The 5879-nt window shown below is 41.1% G+C and overlaps 1 protein-coding gene across 1 annotated transcript in view; it reads right to left on the minus strand.

Annotated features, from left to right (window-relative positions):
- The window catches only part of LOC128251284 (zinc finger protein 227-like), a 14903-nt gene extending 10745 nt beyond the window's left edge, over window positions 1–4158 (minus strand). The window contains exon 1 of the mRNA XM_052978138.1: window positions 3902–4158. The gene's annotated coding sequence lies outside the window, so the exon portion shown is untranslated. The remainder of the gene's footprint in view (window positions 1–3901) is intronic.
- Window positions 4159–5879: the final 1721 nt, after the last annotated feature.

The raw sequence follows: 5879 nt of genomic DNA on the forward strand, positions 1-5879 counted from the left end.
TTATTTACATATATACCAAACTAGTTTCAACAATAGTCTTTGTTTATCAATAGTAAAAGTTTAAAATTAGAAAAACATCTTTAAAAGTTTCAATGTTGACAAATCAAAATGTTTCAATGTTGACAAATTAAAATGTTTCGATGTTGATAAATTATCATGTTCAAAACAGAAGGTGTAAGTTTGAAATTAAAACTGTATATCAATTTGTTAGAATGTACAAGGTTCATTAATTTCAGTGGTGGTCGACAAGTAATACTGAAAAAAATAAAACAAGTGTGAGAATAAAAATAGTAAAAAAAAAGGGGAATTTGGTTTATAGTTTCTCAGATCTTCTTTAAATAGTCGCTTTTGCTTGTAATGGTATGTTTAGGGACCAGATGTATTTATAAATTTTTTTTCTGGGAGGAGCTGATCTGATTTTTGATTCGTTGAAAAACTGATGACGTTTTTCTTCTGTGGTCAAGCTTGTCGTTCTGCTTGGTTGGTTTCCTTGTGGATATGGTTCTAGGCCGTTCCGGTTGGTTGGTTGGTTGGTTCTCTTAAAGGGTCATTTCCTTGTATTCGCTGAAGGTCCTTTTGACTGGTCTGGAATTATGTGACGTCAGCAACTTGTGTTTGTGGAAGTTCATTGGGTGACATTGGCATCTTGTGTTTATGTGGTGATTTGTAGTTGCGGTTTTGAAACCTGGGTGGAAGATTGTTACTAAAATTTTGTTGTTGAAATTAAGTCTTTTTTTTTTCTCTTCTTTATACTGCTTTTTCTTCTTTCTAAAAGATATTCAGCTGTGGTTTATAGTCTTTAATCAGTATGTTTCCCTTATTTAAACGGAATTGGGCTGAAGTGTTTCCCGTGCACTGATAGAGAGGGAAGATTTGGTATTTAGGGTTTTTGTCTACGGGACATTTGTCTAGGTGCTGGCTAACGGGAATTTTCCTAGTGGTAGGGTCCCGGATTTGTTGTTTGTGCACCGTAAGTCTATCCCTCAAAGTACTGCCACACTGACATTTGCATTTATTATATTATATATATATATATATATATATATATATACACACACACACACATATATATTCATATATATAGATGGATAGATCGATGGATGGACGGACGGACAGACAGATAGATAAATAGATAGATGAACAGACAGATGGGTGGATGGACAGGTAGACAAATGGATGGATGGGCAGGCAGATAGGTAGATGGATGGACAGTTAGAGAAAGATATGGAGCTCAGGTGTAGATGTATGATTAAGTATTTTGTTTTCCAGTCGCATAGTTCCAGGTTCAATTCCACTGCATTACACCTTGGGAAAACATCTTCTACTATAGCCTGGGTCAAACAAAGCCTTGAGAGCAGATTTGGTAGATGGAAACTGAAAGAAGCCTGACGTGTGTGTGCATGCATGAATTAGTGAGTGTCAATGTCATTCAAGCTGTGTCATCCATTTCCAGTATTCTGTGTAAACAGGTGAGGGTTGGTGACAGGAAGAGCATCCAGCTGTAGGAAATCTGCCTCGAAAAAAAAAACAAAAAAAAACTCCGGAAAGTGGATGTTAAAACAATGGTGGTGATGATGACAGGCATGGCTGTGTGGTAAGAAGTTCGCTTGTCAAACACATGGTTCCGGGTTCATTCCCACTGCGTGGCACCTTGGGCAAGTGTCTTCTACTATAGCCTCGGGCCAACCAAAACCTTGTGAGTGGATTTGGTAGATGGAAACTGAAAGAAGCCCGTCGTATATATGTATTTATATATTTGTATGTATGTGTATATGTTTGTGTGTCCCTAGCATTGTTTGACAACCGATGCTGGTGTGTTTATGTCCCCGTCACTTAGTGGTTCGGCAAAAGAGACCGATAGAATAAGTACTAGGCTTACAAAGAATAAGTCCTGGGGTCAATTTGCTCGACTAAAGGCGGTGCTCCAGCATGGCCGCAGTCAAATGACTGAAACAAGTAAAAGAGTAAAGAGTAAAAAAGATATTATGTTTATAATTATAAAACTTTTGTATAAGTTTTACCGATAGTGGTTTTTTTAACATACCAAACTACTTGGTAAAATTATTATTTATTTTTACCCTATATCTGAAATAGTTTTATAGAAAAAAAGGTAAAACACATTTGATAATGTAGTCTTAGATACACTATGCCTGAATACAAAGACAGAATGATTATGGTTTGAATAACTTTGATCATGGAGTAGTTAGAGCAGAACTGACCCCGGGTTAAACAACAAGGAAGGACACATTAGATAATGTAGTCCTAGATACACTATGTCTGAATGAAAGACAGGATGGTCACAACTGGAACGTCTTTGATCGTAGGTCTGCTGGATCAAGACTGACCTGGGGTTAAACAATAACACAAACAGGGAAGATCACATTAGATGATGGAGTCCTTGATACACTATGTCTGAATAAACGGATGATCACAGCTGAAACATCTATGATCATAGTTTAGCCGGATCAGGACTGGCCTGGGGCTAAACAACAACAACAAGGAAGGACACTTTAGATAATGTAGTCCTAGATACACTATGTCTGAATGAAAGACAGGATGGTCACAACTGGAACGTCTTTGATCGTAGGTCTGCTGGATCAAGACTGACCTGGGGTTAAACAATAACACAAACAGGGAAGATCACATTAGATGATGGAGTCCTTGATACACTATGTCTGAATAAACGGATGATCACAGCTGAAACATCTATGATCATAGTTTAGCCGGATCAGGACTGGCCTGGGATTAAAAAAAAGGAGAAACGATACATTAGATAATGTAGTCCTAGATACACTATGCCTGAATCATGGACAGGATGGTCACGGCTGGAACATCTTCGACCATAGGTCAGCTGGATCAGGACTTTTGTTGTTGGCACTGCGTCGCTTACGACGACGAGGGTTCCAGTTGATCCGATCAACGGAACAGCCTGCTCGTGAAATTAACATGCAAGTCCGCTGCCCTAACCACTGGGCCATTGCGCCTCCACTTAGATCAGGACTGACCTGGGGTTAAACAACAACAACAAAGAACATGTTACATAATATATTATCCTAGATACACAATATTTGAATAAAATGCCGGATGGTCACAGCTGGAACGCCTTTGATCACAAGTCTGTTGGATCAGGATTGACTCGGGGTTAAACTGCAACGGAGGACACGTTTCACACTGTAGACACAATATTGGATGGAGCACATTTGATCAAGACTGACCTGGGGCTAAAGAAAAAGGAAGGGCACATGAGATAATGTGGTTCTAGATACAATCAGCATGAATAAAAGACGTGGTTGTCTTCGTTGGAACGGCTTTGATCACAAGTCTGCTTGATCAGAACGAAAGTCCGAAGGAACCACTGTGTGGTCGCTCGAAAAGCAAGAAATAGTAGTCAAATCTCCTTCAAATTGCAGTTCCAACCACCCCATATTATATATACTGGTCGTCCTGGGGGTACTACTAAAGCAGCACGGTCCCGAACGCGCAGTCGCGCCAGCTAGTCGTGAGTGGTCGATCCTAACCCTAACCCTAAACACGTATTCATTTGCACATGCGGGTTAGGGTTAGGGGGTACTACTAAAGCAGCGCGGACCCGAACGCGCAGTCGCGCGTCCGCGCTAGCTAGTCTTGAGTGGTCGATCCTAACCCTAACCCTAACCCTAACCCTAACCCTATCCCTAACCCTAACCCTATCCCTATCCCTATCCCTAACCCGCGTGTGCAAATGAATACGTGTAGTACCGTCCTGGGTAGTCTTTACAACAACAACAAAAAAACCAAAACAATAAACGGGATGATCACGGCTGGAATATCTTTAATCATCGTTCAGCATGTTGTTGCTTCAAGCTTGACCTGGGGTTAAAAGAAGACGAAAACGACAACAATAATAACAACAATAACATACGTGTGGAGATCGGCGAGCTGGTTTACTATCCCGGGACATGCTGATTTCACTTCGTTTCGCCAACAGCGACGACACATCTGTTATGTATAAACATACGTTTAAATAAATAGGCCATTGTCGCAACCGAAAACCGTGTCTTTGGATTCACGTGGCGGCTCTCGCATCCGTAATCCAGCCTCTGGGATTGCTAACACAGAGAGAGTCGCTTCCCGCCTTTTATTCGCTCTCTCTCTCTCTCTCTTTCTATAGCTCTTACCCGTCTCTCTCTCTCTCTCTCCACTTCTTCCCCTTTCCTACTCTCCTTTTCCTCTTCCTTATTCTCTCTTTCACTCTCTCTTGCTTTTACTTTGTCCCTCTGTCACCTCTCTCTTTCAGTCTTTCGCTCTCTGACACTTTCTCTACTTTTCCCTTTCCTCCCTCCCTCTCTCTTTCTCCTACGCTTTCCCTCCTACATGCAAATGAGAGGCTCCGAACGTCCCAGCAACTAAATCAGTAAAAAGAGAAAGAGAAAGATAGAGAGACAGAGAGACAGTGATGAAAGGTCAACCAAGAGAAAGCTGTCAGAGGTAAGAGGTGAGGTGTCAAGAGGTCAGAACGTGATAAGATGACATCACTTTTCTGCGACAACGAAAACATCCTGGTTTTATTGTGTGTGTGTGTGTTACATATAGAGTTGTGTGGATGCGTCTATGTATATGTAAGAGTGAGTTCATATGCACGTGTGTGTGTGTGTGTGATGTATGTCTATGTGTATGTATTTGCATGTATGTATGTACGTATGCGTATGTATGTGTGTGTGTGTGTGTGTGTGCGTTTACATCCGTGAGTGAAAAAAAGCTGCTTGGTTCTTTAACCCAAGGTCAATCTTGATCCACCAAACGTCAGTTCCATGCGAGATCTAACACGTTCCTACCATGATCATCCCAGCTTTTTTTTTTTAAAATTTTTTTTACCTGTGTGCAGGTAAAACAGGGCCACACCTTCCAACAATTTACATATCCTCTTTCTGTTTTTAAGATAACACGTTGTGATTTAATAATTAATTGGCTGTTATTTCTCGCATATACGAGGGACATGTTTTTGTTACTCTTTTACTCTTTTACTTGTTTCAGTCATTTGACTGCGGCCATGCTGGAGCACCGCCTTTAGTCGAGCAAATCGACCCCAGGACTTATTCTTTGTAAGCCTAGTACTTATTCTATCGGTCTCTTTTAGCCGAACCGCTAAGTTACGGGGACTTAAACACACCAGCATCGGTTGTCAAGCGATGTTGGGGGGACACAGACACAAACATATACACACACATACATACATATATATATATATACATATATACGACGAGCTTCTCTCAGTTTCCGTCTACCAAATCCACTTACAAGGCTTTGGTCAGCTCTGGACTATAGCAGAAGACACTTGCCCAAGGTGCCACGCAGTGGGAATGAACCCGGAACCATGTGGTTGGTAAGCAAGCTACTTACCACACAGCCTGTTGGGTGACTGTGATTGCGTATACGTGTGTGTATTTATCCATGTATATGTTTATGTGTGTCTGTCCATGTGTTTGTGTATATGTATATGCTTGTTAATGTGTGTTGTTTACATTTATATATATGTATCTGTGTGTATACCTTCGTCTCTGCTTATATGTGTATGTGTATGTCTGTGTATTTATATGTGTGTGTACGCATGAGTGTGTTTATGTATACGTCCATGTGTGTGTGTCTTGCAAACAACTCGCACATGCCAGTCGAGAACTGTGCATACCGGAAACCAGGGTGTGTATGGGGTCATCAGGAGAGAATGGGCGCCGTTTCGGGGCCTACCACTCGACGGCATCAATGCGCACCGGTCCCCACCTCGCTGATATGAGGACCCGCTTGCTAGATCAACTGATTATTAAAACAAAGCTCAATATTTCTCTAGCTTGATTCGGTTCCGTACGAATTATACATATGTATGTATGTATGTATGTATGTAT

Source organism: Octopus bimaculoides, chromosome 30 (genome assembly GCF_001194135.2).
Source record: "Octopus bimaculoides isolate UCB-OBI-ISO-001 chromosome 30, ASM119413v2, whole genome shotgun sequence".
NCBI lineage: Eukaryota > Metazoa > Mollusca > Cephalopoda > Octopoda > Octopodidae > Octopus > Octopus bimaculoides.